Source organism: Passer domesticus, chromosome 2, assembly GCF_036417665.1.
Source record: "Passer domesticus isolate bPasDom1 chromosome 2, bPasDom1.hap1, whole genome shotgun sequence".
Lineage (NCBI taxonomy): Eukaryota > Metazoa > Chordata > Aves > Passeriformes > Passeridae > Passer > Passer domesticus.
This window is the reverse complement of record NC_087475.1, coordinates 125,792,874-125,809,512: the sequence shown is the minus strand read 5'-3', so window position 1 is coordinate 125,809,512 and position 16,639 is coordinate 125,792,874. Positions and strand designations below refer to the sequence as shown.

General features: G+C 39.5%; 1 long non-coding RNA gene across 2 annotated transcripts in view; it reads right to left on the bottom strand.

The window, feature by feature from the left end:
- The window catches only part of LOC135295070 (uncharacterized), a 129,548-nt gene that overhangs the window by 28,734 nt on the left and 84,175 nt on the right, over window positions 1-16,639 (bottom strand). Inside the window, exon 1 of one of the 2 annotated variants that reach the window (XR_010357138.1) lies at window positions 7,249-9,074. The exons of the other annotated variant lie outside the window; for it this stretch is intronic. This is a non-coding gene — a long non-coding RNA (uncharacterized LOC135295070). Of the gene's footprint in view, window positions 1-7,248; window positions 9,075-16,639 lie in introns of those variants that run through there. 2 annotated transcript variants of the gene reach the window in all.

The following is a 16,639-nucleotide window of genomic DNA, read 5'->3' as shown; positions in this document are numbered from 1 at the left end:
AAATAGCAAAATTTCCTTTGAGAAGAACATCAGGTAGTGTTCACAGAGGGTTTCACCTGAGTGAGTCTTTGGTTGTTCTGTCTTTGGGATTTTTCAGCCTTTCCAGCCCCAATGTGATTGCATGTTTATTGTCATTGAAGTTTATAACATGGTTATAAACTGAAAACCAATCATCCTGTCCTCATCCCAATCCTTAAATCCACTTCTCAACGAGGTGAAAAAGATCAAGACTGAAACACCCATTAAGGGAAGGAAATACTCCTTGGCTACCAGAGTCACATCTGTTAAGGCAAGAGTCCTGTATTCAGATTTTTATAGACCTGAACCCTAAATCTTCAAAAGCCCTGGAGAACCAACATATTCTGGTTTGCTTTGGAATGTGTTGGTTTCAGCTGCATTTTGTCAAATGACATCCATATTTCTAAGGTTGAATTCTGCTCAGTTCTGAGTGGATCAGCAGAGCAGGGGCCTGAAGACAAAGCAGAGAAACCTGCAGACACGTGCCCTGTCAGGATGCTGGGTTTTCCGCATGGAATTGCATGCACCCCTTCATCTTTTAGACTCTCCTTATCCAGTGAAATGAAATACACTCATGGAAACAGAAACCACAGCTTCCTTCTACTCCTACTTGATGATAATGAAGCTCAAGAAATCCAGATGAAGCAAAGAACCTGCAATGGTGTTGTAGGGAATGAATTAAAATAAAAAGCATGGTGCAGATGCAGTATGTAATTCATTTTCAGCTCATAAATCCTGATTTTAAAGTGAAAAGGATACACAGAGGATGTATAAAAATTTAGTGGCCACAGTCCTTCTAGTGTCAAAAGCATGTGCTTACACAAGAACACACACTTCTGGGGGAAAAATGTGAAGCCATTAAGTGGTAAGATGTTAGTAAATCAGCTTTGGGTCAACTCAGCCCCATTGTGCACCTGCACATGAATTTCACTGTGCTCCAGCCCTGTCTGCCACACCACTCACTAAATCAGTCCATGATTTATGAAGGAGCTCACAGCAAGGAGTGAGTCACAATATTTATTTGAATTTCATTGACCCCTGGTGGGAATGAGGGAAGGGGTGGCACTGTCCAGTTCTGAGTGCAGTATTTTCTTGTCCCATGCCAAGAAACTTTATTTTTACTGGGACAACTTCTGAGTTGGAGACATAAATAGCAAAACCAGTATTCCTGTTGGCCACCTCCTCAAGTGAGCACTGGAGGAGGAGGAAGGGGATTTAGCTCAGCCTTGGCTGTCACCAGGCAACAAAAGAATAAACACAATTACACAGGGCCAATGGAGAATGAAATGATGTGTTTTGTGTCTTTAAATTCTGTATTGATTACTCTGCATACAAGCATATGTAATAAATATATTTGTTTCTCCATATGAGTGTGTATGTAAAATCCAGTGAAGGTTTGTATTTTTATAAATATGTTTTAACATCATAGAAGATGATTAGATACAAGAGCAGAGCTGAAGACCAAACCTTAATTCTGTCTTTCCTCTACTCCAAACACGACAAACATGATCAAGGTGCTGGAATTCCATCTCACAACTCTCCTGCTTGTGAAGATGAGCTTTTTATGTTCACAGAACTGCTCCTCTGAGGCCTGTCAGCTCTGTAAACCCACTTGGGATGTCCCATCACAGCCTCCAAAACTAGAGAGGGGCTCCTGTTGCTAAGTTTATTCTATTTACGTTCCTCACAGATGAGGAAAGCAGTGAAATTAAGTGAGTTATAGTAGGAAATGGGATGTATTTATTTTCCTTCAGGGCAATCAGCAAAACAAATGTGGTGATAATTACCTCTAACTATTCCTGCATAGCAAAAAACCCCAAAACAACATATCTGTTGACTGAGCTACAACATATCTTGGTGCAATGTTGACTTTTCAATTAGCCCTTAAAAGAGCGAATTAGTTATTTTTTTTGATACATGGCCCATAATGGTTCAGATCCTGTGCTGACCTGGAAACTAAACTTAATGACCTGCTTAAAATCTTTAATTTTAATTGAAAATCCCTGACCTTGGAACATTTGTCAGGACTTGCAGGGTCTGAATTGCTGCTTGGGTTATTCCAGTTTTAGCACCTGTGTCCATTTGAGCACGCTGAGGCCTTTGGGTTGTGTCATGCTGCTGCAATGTTTTGGTAAGTGATGTTGAAAACTTATCAAGATGAATTACTCTTCTTTGGACACATTACCACCAAAATGGCCCAGCATTATGAGCAGCACTGCTGTATGGCCATGTGCAGAACTCTGCTCACTTGACAAATGGGCTTTAATAACCTTAACGAGAATGTAAAACTCCTCACAGCTGGTTCTGAGATGAGATCAGCACCTAACACAGCTCAGGTGACAACTGCAGTAAAACCATCCAGGTTCCTAGGATGAGAGGAATCACAGAAATACAGAATATCCTGAGCTAGAAAGAACCCAGAGGATCATTGAACCCAGCCCCTGGCTCTGCACAGACACCCCAAATCCCACCCTGGGCATCCCTGGGAGCTCCTGGAGCTCTGTGGGGCCGTGCCCATTCCCTGGGGAGCCTGGGCAGTGCCCAGCACCTCTGGGGGAAGAACCTTTCCCTAAATCCAACCTAAACCTGCCCTGGCACAGCTCCAGCTGCTCCCTGCGTCCTGCCACTGTCCCAGAGAGCAAACATCAGTGCCTGCCCCTCCTGTTCCCCTCATGAGGAAGGTGTGGATTTTTGGGGCTGTTCTGTGAGAACTGTCAGTCAGGTGCTATTTTCCTGTGCATTGCAAATCTACCAGCAAGAATTTAAAGATCATGAAGAGGATTTCACCTGGCCTACTTCTTCAGGTTTTTTGTGGCTTTGTTTTGTTTTTGTTTTTGTTTTTTTCAGATTCTAAGCTTCTTGAGATGGTGTTAAAAAGCAACTCCTGTTGTGTTGCTCTGTGTGCTGCAAGTTTTGGAATGTGGAGGTTGGTTCTGCCCACTTGTGCAGCTGGAATGACTGGCCCCAGTCCTAAGCCAGTGATGTTATCAGAGTTAATAAACACAGATTTTATTTCCTTGTTCCAACTAACCACAGTCAGACTTGCAAGTCTGCTCTCAGAGGTTCCTTTTCTGAACTCTTCCTGAGCAATATTTTCTAGTAGAGGTTTGAAGATTTAGTTTTTATTTCTTTAAGAGACATATACTTCTGACTGCAAAATAAAAGTGTGGTGATTGAAAGTTTGTCTCATCCTTGCCTCATGTATTGATTTTATGAATCATGTGAGGGATGTCAATTGCCATTAACTCACAGCTAAGCATGCTTTCTTTCAAAATTTAAAATAAAAACCTAATATGGACTATTGCAACAATTATTCAACTTCTTAATAAAAATTAGACTTAGGGAAACCACAGTAATAAAAAACCACCCTAAAACATACAAGAAAAGAATTAAAGGTCATTAATGATTTCTTCATGACCATCTCTGTTCCAGAACAGTTCAATGCTGTCACAGAAGGGAATAATGTCTGGAAGTTTCCTGTTCTGAATCAGGTCACAGCAACTGCAAGCCAAACTACACTTGCTGGGAACACCCTTCCAGACAGGAAGGATCTTGGCTAATGAATGCATCTGGGAGATATGGGTCTAATAAACTTGGCACATGTTTGCTCTATCTTGAAAAAAAATAGCAAGAGCAGGGATCTGGAAAAGTGTAGTTAGGAAAAGCCTGTCAGTGCTATGCACTTAACAAGGTTTTATGGCTGTTACCACATTTTCTCTACCCTATGGAACTGAATCTTATGACAAATTCCTCAAATAACAATGTTTTACTTGGGAAAGAAATGAAAATTCAGGACTTAGTCACCAAAACAGATCCAGACTTTGATATCTAGATTCAACTATCTGCAAAACTTTGTTGCTATGAGCAGTGTTTGAGGGTGCAACTTAGAAACCAACCTGTCAGAAATTATTATGAATATTAAGCCACAGTATGTAACACAGAGTGAGAATGACAGAATTATTTAGGGAACCAATCACACACAGAGCAGAAAATACAAACTGGACCCATACTTTTTTTTTTTTACCAGTGCATCCTGCACTAATCTTTTTTACAGGACATTGAATATCACATCCTTGAATGAGGAAAAAAGAGTTCAGACAGTAACACCTCTCTCTTGGGCTTCAAAATCTCATTGTAGACCCAGAGTTGTGGGCTATGTTTTCAGAATTGCAGTGATGGAGACCAGTTCCCTTTCTTTTTCCAGCTGCTTTTCCATGGATGTATTTTTCTAGAGCCATGGATGATCCCTAGGATGATTGTATGATTCTACAGCAAACAAAGAGAGGGAGAGGATGCTCATTTTGAGGAAAAACATCCTCTCAAAGGGCATCAGCTTCACAGTGACCTTCATAAGGTGAATTTAGGGAATGGACAGTATCCCACTCTTCTCCAGGGACTTTCACAGCCCTGGCCTGCTGTGAAAGCAGTAAAGTAATGGAAGTAGTAAAGAAATGTCTGGCCAGGTTCTTCCCTCCCAATTCCACCTGGGCCTGTACACCCTGATCCCATCCAGAGCTCTGGAGGGAAATGTCTCACAGTTATCACACGTTTCCTCTCTGAGCCTTCATCTCCTATATTCTGATTTTCTACACGTGATCACACTTCCCAGTAGTTACTCCCCACACAAAACCAGAAGCTGTTGTCCCTCATGGTGTGCTTTTCTAAAATACCATAAATATTTGCTATCAAAGCAGCCCCAAATTCTTGGGTGCTCTAAGATAGCTTTGGTTTAGAAGCCAAGCATCACGTTACCCCACACTTTCACATCCATCACAAGCAGCTGTCAGTACAGCCTGAGCTGTAATCTTCATTTACTGTTACCAAGTTTTAACTGGAATGTGGGGAAAAAACTGATTTTTAAAACATGAGGGTGAAAATGGTACAGCTGAGACTGCAGTAAGGATGACATTGTACCTCTAGGTGCTTTTCATTTTTTGGAAAGAAAGAAACCTAAAGAAACCTCTCCTTAAATTCATGTTGATAAGATGAACTTTTCTGGTTTACACAAGTGAACAAAAGCTGGAAAAATAATGACAACTAAATAGAAAATTCTCACATTCATTTGGAAAACTAGTTTGACCCACTGTGTCCAGACACAGAGGCAGCAGCAGAGGCAGCAGAGGACCTCCCCTTGCTAAAAAAACAAATTGTCCCTTCAAATCCACTTGTAAGCTGAAGGTTTTCAAATGATAATTGATAATTGCCATTGTTAGGATCTGAAAAACATATTCTTATTCAGACCAGGCTAATGGGCAGATTTGAATTTGGCAATTGAGATCTTCTTTAGCTCAACTAAAACAAAAAGCCTGTGAGTTCATCTACTTCAAGTCAGGATAAGCTAGATAAAATGTCTCAGAAGTTGCTGTAGTGAAGAATTTTGTGATTTAATAAAACTGAGAGCTCACTGCAAGACATCTGCAAGAATCCTTAAACACTCCAATATAACTTCAGCTGTTTGTTTTTATAAATATATATATATATATGTATATGTATATGTATATCCATATATATGCATGAAACATCAGATCTCATTACATTTAATAAGTTATAGTCTTCCTCTAAATGACAAGTCCATTTAAACATCTAAACCCAGGAATAATGCAGTTTTCAAACAAGTTTATATATTTTTTATGATTAAACAGTTTCCAGTCAAGGGCAAGAGCTCCCTCTAGACAACAGCTGGGGAATTTTTTCCAGCCTGTGTTTTAAGTGAACTTTGAAGAAAATAAAGCAAAGGTAATGGATATGGGAAGACACTCTTCTAAGAAACATGTGACTCTGCCCCTAGGAATTATGTTGTGAAAGAATCAATGGTTTGAGGAAGAAAAAAAAATCAACATGTACGTCTAGCATTTTGAAGTTATTTTCATCATATTACATGGAATTATACAGGTCTTCTCCTGAAACTAAGAGCTTCTTATTCCTTTTCCTCAGAGTTCAGGCCAGAATTAGAACTGCTCAGGTCTCTTCCCAGGATTTCTCTCTGCTTAGCACTGGAATGTTCAGTTTGGAAAGCAGAGACGGGTTTGGGGTTGATGATCCAGTGTGAGAGTGACAGAAACTGTCCTTCAGGAGGCAAAGGGTAGAAATTGGCCTATTTTTTTCTAAAGAGGCAGAGATTGAGAAGAAACAGGGCACAAGATTTAAATTACCTGGGGCGGCAGTTTTCGAGCAACTTTAAATTGTTTCACCTGAATTTAAAGACCTCCAGCTATGCCAGGAATTGCAGGGATAAAGGAATGGTTTTGGTGCCCCATCCCTCAGGACCCTCCTGTATTGGGCCCCACACAACTTCTTGGTGTCCACATCTCTGTAACAACATCACATCCTTCTGGAGGGTAACCTAAAGATTTCCTACAGTTTCCACAATCTTTCTGAGGAAAAACTTGATTATTCTTTTCCCTGCACAGAATGCAGTGTTTAGTTCTAATGGATAATTATTTTTTCTTCTCCAGGACATTGCCTGCATTTTTAAGGGGCATTTTGAGCTCTTTATGTTACCCAGTGTGTTTGCACTTTTAATAGGAACACTGTCCATCAGCTGTTGGACTCCTTTCTCTTTTTAAATACCTTCACTATTCTCCACAAAAATAGGATTGGAGATGTGCCTGCAAATTCTTAAGAGGAAGATTATAAGGCTCAATCAAATTCAAATGAGTAGAACTGTATTCTCCAGCCTGTTCCTTCCCTATGTGATAACAAAACCTTGCTCTGTACCAGTAATATTAACTTTATAAACCTCCTCGTTCCACTTTTGCTGAAGATATCAGATATGTCAAATCCTTAAAGATGTTTAGTACTTTATTTTGGACTGAATATCAAACTACTCCTTTTTGGGAATATGAGAAGTATTTCCTATAACCACTCTACCTCCAGAAATACAATTTTTACATGTGACATTGCTTATTATTTGCATTTTGGTTTGCACAACTGGGCAAGTTCCAGTGAACTCTTCGGTGCTGACATATAAACCAGAGAAGAAATACTAATATCAATTTACAAGCTGGTTTGGGGGAATTCTAGACAACAATTAAAGCACCCATCAGTGATATTTTCATAGTGATTTACATGTCTACATCAAAGCTGAGGGAATCAGAGTGATTTGAAGAAAATGTTGTCTAAATGAGTGTGGATATGATCACTGAAAAGATTCAGTTTTTTCCAGTTAGGCTGCCTCTAAGCTATATATTTATCTGTCTCAATAATGTGTAAAACACAAGCATTTCTCACCTTCTTTACAGAGTACTTTTGCAGCTCCTTCCATCAAAAAGGACTCTAGGACAAGGATGAGATTTCTGTTCATGAGCAGAAATAAATCTTCACTTTGCCTGTTTTCTAAATATTCAAATCAAAATGGTTTTATGTTGCTGCCAAAAATTTTGCCCACCAAAATTGTACCCATTTGGTGTTAATGACTGCCAACATTTTTCCATGTTTATGGCCTTAATTTACAGCAAAATATTTCTCTACCACCAACAACCTTCCAGTTCAGCTATAGAGGAAGTTATGGCTGTAGAGGGTATTTGGGACCCTGTTTATGACCCCCAGAAGACCCTAAACTGCAAAACACTGCACTGGGAATGTTCACTGTGAGCACTTAGATGAGGAAGTAAAAACAAAGGGTTCAAGGGAATGTTCATAGAACTTTAGGATATGATTTTCCAACTGGAGCACAGGGATTTGGGCATCTCTGCATTGCACAAAAGCAAACTGTACACAGAAATGAAACCCTTTTAGCTGGTGAAAAAACCTTAATTTGCTGAGCTCAGAGAAAGGATTGGCAAAAAACCCCAGAAGAACAAGGAGATGGTTCTGGTTAACAGACAGCAGGAGTGCACTGACATGCAAGCCAGCAATTACAACCCAAAATATCCACATGCCTGCCAAAAAATGATGTCAGGCTTTGGTGTTTGGTACATATCAAAATACCCCTGCTACCAGAAACAGAGGCACGTATGTGTGAGCTGTAGATGAATTTCCCAACTTAATAGGGCCACACACCTTGAAAATGGGTAAATGAATGGTCAGCATCACAGCATACATTTATGTGCAGTAAGATTCTGTTTAAAATGTTAAACATAGATTAGAGTTTGGCCTTTTTATTTGCTTTTACACACCTGGAAAAGATTAATAAGCATTTATGTCTATTTTGTGGAAAAAAAAAAGATCCTTCTACTTTAAGTAAAGAGTTTATAACCGATTATGTAGAATAGGGACTACTTTTAACAACACAGCTTTATGAACAAGACACATCTCTCTTGTTATGCACAGAGTTTAAGGGGATGGAAATTCCCTCAGTGTAAATAATGTGAGGAGGCCAAAAAGATTTAAAAATATGAGGAACCATCAAGACATTGTTTCTAGTGGATCCCTGAGAAACTATACTAAATTCAGACTGGGGTTTTAAAAATTCTGTGGGTATTTTTCCTCTTCCCAAGTAGGGTGTCAGCTCTCATTTGCTTTTGCACCAATGTTCTGAGAAAGGCTGGCTCTAAATCCTCCTATCTTATGGCTCCTGAATTGATATTAGAGCTTAAAACCCAGAAATTTCCCTAATATGGTTTTGATAGCATAGGCCCATGGCATAGGCATGCTTTAATCTCTGAAATCTTTCTGTACATTTAAAAGGAATTTAAATGTACATTCACCCAGGTCTGATAAGCAAACCCAAGTAGTCTCTTCACAGGCAATTTCAGCTGCCTCGATGGAGAGATAACAGAATGGGGAGGTAGGAATCAGCTCATTCAGGAGACAATGGGCTGCAGACGTAATACAAACACTAATCCAAAGTGCAGCAACGTAGTGGAAAGTCATAATAGATCCTGAATAACTTCCTTTTCCTCCCACACATCCAGGAGCTGAGAAAATATTGAGGGAAAGATGAGAAAATTCAGACTCATTTCTCTTGAGTGTGGAGCCAAGCCTGTCTGCCCCTTGTCTCCCTCCTCCCAGTGGAAAAAAGCTCTGTGACCATCTCCTCTGCAGAACTGGGGAGCATGAATCATCGTGCTGTTGAATAATTCCCCTACCCAGACGTTTCTAAAGGGTTGCCAGCTTTGTGATTCTTTTACTGCCCTGCCTCCAGCGATTCCTGTACCTGCGAGAGAGAAGGAAACAACAGCGTTGCATCTGCAGGTGACTTATACAAGAGTCAGAGCTTAGCTGGGAAAATAAGGCAGCCCATTCCTGTATGGTTTATGCAGTAATTCAGGATCCCAACCACATATCTCTGCAGCCTCCTGCAGAAAAGGAAGGAGATTATCCTCCAGTCTGGCACAGACTGGATTTTATGGAGGGTAAACTCACAAACAAGGAAAGAAGAGGCTCTACCTTCCTTCACCACCTGTCCCTGTTGTGTTTGTACTCCTTGTTGAAACATTGCACCTCACAGTGTACTCACCACCTGGCTGTGTTGCAAGCCCCATAAAGTAATTTTAAAAAGTGGTTTTGAGAAACAGGACAATGACTTTCAAACACAGGATGGTGACACAAATTGCAAAAATAGGACTGTCCCTTTTTCAAAGCCCTTGACTGAGCATCTTTTTCCTAAAAGGTTTTGTAGGCAGTGACACCATGGAGCTAAGAATGGAAGTGCCCACAATAGTGGTTACAGCTATGCGAGTCCTTCCCAATCCTGTTCACACGGAAATCTGCTGCCTTTCTGGGGGATGAGCCTCATTCACACTCCCACAAGGCAAAAGTGAGCAAACAGGGACCTCTTGGTGAAGAGTCACCTCATCCTGAGAACTGCCATGATTCTGCCAGAAAAAAAAAAGGAGGATTGGGGTTCAAACTAACTAGGGAAGAGAAAATTGGGGAAAACACCATAGATTTTTGGTCAGCTCCTCAGAAAATGGTTGAGCAGTCTTTGAACTGTGGATTTGCATTTGGGGTGTGCTCAAATACACCTCATTGGAACATGCTGGAATTCACAATACATCCTTATGAAATCTGAGCTTCTAACAACTGCTGGAGGTCACACAGATTTTCCCAGGGATTTTTTGTTCTGTCGCAGGAAAAGGAACATCCTTTCCACCCTCAATGTGCTGTACCTACATCCGACATCCTCCCCTCATAAAAAATCCCAGAGTGGGGAAAGGCTGCACCTAGAGTAGGAAATTAAATCATGCCCAGGCATATTCCTGGGCACTGGTGATGTGTTCATGGAATTAAACTGCAGGACCAGTCAGTGACTTTTTGGCCTTCACTCTCCCAAATGACTTCTGGTTTAGGCAGGGCACATTCAAAGGCTCAAAGAAATCAGCTTTTTCCATTTCAGAAAAGTCATGGTGAAAAAAACTGTGTGAAGCTGAGGCCTGAACAGCCACCTAAGAACTTTATTGCCCTGTGAAATTTCATGTGTAGGTCAAACATCCCACAGTTGTAAATCCTGTGCTATTATCTTTGCATGACAGGTGGGAAATTGATAATCTAAAAGACAGATTATCAGGGAACATTTCACCCTGAAACAGCCCTGTAAATCTAACAGGCTGGCCAAGGCTGGACAGGAAGGGAAGGGATGAAGCAGGTTATTGGACAAGGATGTCCTGAGTGCTTTATTGTCACTATGATCAACGGATTGTCCTCCCTTCCCTTCAGTGCCACTGCCTTTATGCTGTGCAAAAAGTTTAAATTATGCACAGACTCTGAAAACAAATGAAAGGAGATAAATCCAGTAAGAATTAAAAATTAAGATGTGTGCTTCTGAAAAATACCTGCTTTTCTGTTTGATTATGCTAATTATAATGGGAATCAGAATGTAGGTTATTTAAACCCTTCACAGGAGTGTCAGCAAAGATATTTGTTTTAGTGCAGCTAAGGCAAATAACAATAATTGAAGAAATACCTTGTGCACCTGCTGATCTCAAATACCAGATGTCCTGCCTTTCATATAATAGAAAAAAAAAAAGTAGATTTAACATAGTGTCATATTTCTCAGATGATCTCAAGTCTACAAAATACAAAGCTTAATGACAGGTAAAAACCTGCATCAGACTATTCTGCATTCCCAAAATTTCAGATAATTTTTAATGAGTTAGAAGGAGTTAGAGAGCACAGTAAGTTTTTTTCTTAAGTAAACACTAATCTGCTGGCTTGGATGATCTGGGTCTCTCTCCACAGGGAATATTAGAAGGAACAACAGGGAAAATATGAATTTGTCATCAAGTGCAGTTATCTAGGGAGCTGCACAAAATCACATTGCCATGCAGCACCTATGAGGAATGGACTTCCAGAACAGCAAAGTGAGCCTCCCTCAGCTTTGGAACAAGATAAGATTTTAAGCTTGGCAGTTTATTTACCAGTTTAGGAATGTTAGACAAAGATATCCTTTGAACAAGAATGTTTAGAGCATGTACACATCAGGATCCAGTGTTTGCAATCCTAATTTTACATATATCAGGGGAAAAATGTCTAGAAAATTTCCAGTATATACTAAAATTTCCTGGCAAATTGCTATTGAAAGTGCTGAGGAGCAATGACAGGACCATCCCAAATTAGATGCTTTAATCCTGTATTTCATCTGTATTCCAAATTATAATTCAGTACAACAGAGGAGACAGACACACTTGTTGAAAATTGTGCTTAAGAACAGATATACAGCAGACATTTTGGGCATTAATAAACTAATAGAGAGACCTGCCAAATTTACCAGGCACGTGGGGTTTATTTCTGAACAGCAAAGACAGCTTCAAGAATTTTGAAGCCTTTGAGAAGGGCTGAAAAATGCAAACTCATAGTGAAGAACCACAAGGCCACTTAAAACTTTGTTTTATCAAAAGGAATTGGTGCCAGAAAGTTCAACAGTCACAGAAAACATGCAAATCTCTCCCTTCATAACAAGGCAAAGTGGATTGCAGAAGGAGGGACAAAGGGAGACACTTTGCTAAATTTCCCCTCTTGCTTTCTGCACCCTGATTTTACCAGTGCCACCCTTTCCAATCTTGGCAGATAAGTGCTCTGAGAGTCCCTCTATGCCCCCTCCTCAAGGCAAAAATAAAATATGAGAATGAAATCCCTCTGAAATCAAGAGGGTTGCTTCTATTTAAGTTAACAGCTGGTGAGTAGCAGTGTGGCTATCACATCTTGATCATGCTAACTTATTTTTTACTATGTGAGTCTCATATATACAGTTACATTTCATAGTTTATTACTTGATTAACCATCTAAACTTCTCATCATTTATTTTCTATCAGAGTACACTGTAGTCCAGTGTCCAAGCCTTTCCTATCCAAGTTTCTGCACTGCTCAAAATGTAGTCATATCTCTACAAGACATTTACGGAATTTTACTCATTCAAAGCTGAATTCCCCTTACACTTCTGGTGCTCTGCTGCCTCATTTCACATTTCTCAACAGCCTGTGTGTCTCCTGGTGGATTATTGATTTTGCTGTTTCTGGGGAGAGTTTTGTTGGGAAGAGAGATTCCTCTAACTTAATATTTAAAATAACATTGGTTATTTTTATGATCCTTCAACCAATTCTGGAGTGCTGAACTAGTTAATTTTAATAGCTCTTTCTAAATTGCATTTTTCATTACTCCTGCTGTCTTTCTCATAGACTATTATTTATTCTAAGCAATATTTACTTAAACTCCTGCCATTAGATATCTTGTAAACATGGACAGAACATTTGTTATTCATCTCACATGAATTTAAAAAGAAGGATTTCTATTAAACGGCTATTTAAATAATATTAGATGAATCCAGGAACATCTTCCAAGTACTCTATGGACAAACAGATTTATAAGGTGAAAACTGGAGCACAATGCACCTCTTACAGCCAAAAATTCTATCTCAAACCAGATGGATGCAGGAACCTCATTCATAAGCCAATAATCTTTTTATTGCCATAGTTAAGACTTGTGTCTCCCCAGTTTACAGTCGAGAGCTCCAGAGTTGCACTGCTCCATTTTGGTCCTCTCACACTTCTTTTTGATTTTAGATGCCCTCATGGTTCCTCACTGCTGTTATATTCAGCTTTTTTTGACTATTATGTTGGTTTTTTTTGCTGTAGCTGTGACTTTACTCCTGGCTACAATCCAGGAAGGGATGCAAGATGCAGAGGTGGCACTTTTTGATATTGCTGGTATGGCTGAACAGACTTCCTGAGGGTCCGGCACAGGCCTAGGAGTTGAGTGGGTTTTTATGGAAAATGCTGCTAATATTATTCTCTTAAAGATTCTCTCCCTTATCATCTATACAATTTTTAACCTTTTAATATCTATATGGCTATAATACATCTGTCACTTTGTACCTTTACAGAAATTATACTAAATATCAACTCTATATCATTCCCTATTCTTTCAAACTTCCACACAGGTTCAAAGTCACCCCTGTAGATACTTATTATTATTTCCAGTCTGTTATTTTGATGGATAAACTCATTCCCCAATTGATCCCCCTCAATGGACAAACGAAATAACCATAAACTCCAAAAGACAGAATTTGAAGGTTGAAGAGCAATTGAAATGGACATTTGGACGCCAACAGAATTTATGAAGTGATTCATGGTATCTTCAAATGGGCAGATCATAAAATCAGAACCTTATGGTTTCACTCAGAGCTTTGGGTTCATATTAAGAGGTATTCATATCAATAGGTATTCACATTTTATGTACATAACTCTTATTGAAATCCAAATGGCACAGGCTTTCTGAAACCTCAGAGCACTAATCCAGGAACATGTTCTAAAAAAACACTTGACCTGGATTTCCCTTGGAGAATTCAGCTTTGGTTTATGCCTCTGATTCTTTGCCTTTTGAACTGGTATTAGTAAATATGTTGGACTCTTTTGAAAGCTTTTCAGTTTTTCTTCCTTTCTTTCTCAGCATCTCAAACTGGAGGAGGTTAAAAGGCACCTCTGGAGATCTTCTCCCACCAGAAAAGATCTCCAGCCCTGTTCCCCATTTGCCTTTAAATACTTCCACAAAATGCAATCTCCAGTAGCTCTCTGGGGAATCTCTTGGAGTGTTTGTCCTCTCTCACAGTAAAATGGTGCTTGGCTGTGTTCAGAGGGAATTTCTGAGCTTTAATTTGCATCCATTGCCTCGTTTATCCCTGTCTCTGGCAGGGCAGAGGTCTCACTCCCTCATGTTCATACCCCAGGTTAATCCCCATGCAGAATATAATTTTTGTGGCTCTTTTCTAGGCTCACTCCTCTAAGCACACACGTACTGGGAGGACCAGAAGTGAACACTTGACTCCAGGTAACTCTTCTCACTGTGACAATTAATTCTGTTGGCAGCAGCTCCTGCTCCTGATAAGGTCACTTTAATTCTTTGTATTGCTGTGGAACCAACGGTCCTGACAGGATCACTGCTGCTCAAAGGGAGAAACACCTAAAGAATCTTAATTTAGTGGCTAGACACTCTTATTCTATATCAAGATCCTAATGTTCAATTCCCAACTTGCAAGTGTAGGCAAAATATGCTTTTATCTATAGAAAAATAGGGTGTAGTCTGGAGAAGCTGAGTAATTCACTGATGATCAGTCTTGGCTACAGTGATGAATATTTATTGTTTTCCCTTAATAACTGTTTTTAAATAATCTCCTTCTTGCTTTTGATGATTTAGATCTAAAAAGAACTCAACTGCTTTCACTTCACTCATTAATAATGGACAACAGTTGTTTCAAAAATAATTCTACTGCTTTACTCAGCTCTGAGATTATGGACACCCTGTTCATACACCTCCAAAAAATTCCCCTTTTCTCAGAGGGAGTTTTCACATGACTAAAATAAAACATTGGTGAATCAGAGCTCTTCTCTTCAGTCTGCACAGTTTTTGATATACTCACTTCTCTTCAGTCTGCACAGTTTTTGATATACTCAGTCAATACAGAAAGCATTTTAAGTGAAATTGTGAAGTTTAAGTCTTTCCTTTCTAGAATTCACTGCTGCACTTAGGTGCTTGTGTTTCTTAATATATAGTTGCTAAATTAATTTGTTTCCCCCAGAGATGAAACAATTACATATTTCCATCATGTTTGGTTAAATAGAGTTTTCCATTAACGATCTATGAACTCTGCAGAATATTAGGGCTGGTTTTGTGCCCTTTTAAAATCCTCACCTAGACACAGTTCCCTCACAGAATCTGGATTCTAAAAGCAGAATTAAAACTGCTGTTTCCAATCTCACACGATATCTCAGTTTCTTTTCCCTCTCAGTAAAAAGTTCAGGAGAGATAAATATCTCTCAAAAATATTCATGCAAAACAAGAAAAATCTCTGGCCATCAGATATCTCCACAATTTTCTGCTTTTATTTTCTGCCAAATAAAGGACATTATGTAAGGGTGTGTTTCAATACCTTAGCTTCTCCAGGAGGAGAACTCTACAAGATGAGTCAAAAACTTTGGAAACTTTTTGAAAGGTTTCCAAAAAAAAGGAATCAGAGCAACAGTAGCATTCAGGTAGCTCTTGCATGCTCTCATATCTACTGTAAACATGATTACACAGATACTGGTTCAATATCTTTTTTTTAATTAAATATTTAGAAAGCTCAGAACTGCTCTTTGGCTGGAGAGCTTATTACCACTTAGTACTAATGAAGGAAGTCTTGTTTCAATTTTAATTAGTATTTGGGTCTTTTTCTTGGTCTTTTTTTTATTATAAGAAGATGTGCACCTCCTAATTCTAAACACTTATTCAATGAGGCTCTTAAATATCTGCTTTGTTTCAAGTGGGTACTTAGAGGCTTTCTCAAATAAGATCAGTTGCTAAATGATTAAACACACGCCAAAATAAACTCAGAAATTTGTAAGCTGGAATCATATATTTGGTTTAGCTTTTCAGGAGAGTGCATGGAATGAAGAAAATGCTTCTCCTTTTTTGGCTCCACTCAAGTCCCACTGCCAGCACCTGAGGCCGGAGCTGCTTTACTTTTCCCATCAGTTTTCCCAAAGGATTTTTCTGGACACTCCTCATCTCCTACTTTGGCACCCCAGAACACCGACAACCAAAACTTCCTGTGGAGAGATAGACTCCTTTTACCCCAAACATGGATTTTTTTCTTTCCACTGTGGAGGAAAGGCCTTGTTAGGCCTGGCTTTAGCTGCAAACCCAAAAGTGTGGGTTTGAAGTGAGGAGAGGATGATGAAAGAGCCAGGTTTTGATGAAAGGAAATGCTGATTGTTATTTTCAGCCTTCCTGGGCTGGTTTTTCCAGATTCCACCAGGGAGCACTGCGCCTGCCAGGGCTGATCAGACACTTAGGCTGACACTGGAGATCCCTGCAATTCCTTGCTACCTACACTTCTCACTATTTAAATCTCCTGAAAGATTTCAGAGCGGGAATGGAACAGGATGAAGGATTCAGTCTCCATATATCTCTTACCTCTTTGCAATTGTGGAAATTTCAGTTCTAGTGGCTCCTATGAAGACAACATTTTATTTGGGATTTTTTTTTAAAACTATAAATTGTGTCAGTAAAATGCTTTCAGATCTGCTTTTCCTAGTCTTGATTCATTGCAGCACAGAAATATTTAAATATCTATAAAGCACTTCAGCCCTAAAAGAAATTAAAATTTTAGGGCTTGGGTAAGGGCCAGGTAGCAGAAATATTGTGCTTTGCTTGGACTACCATACCAAGAAGACCAAAAGGACCTGAGAGAAGAAGAGGTGGCCAG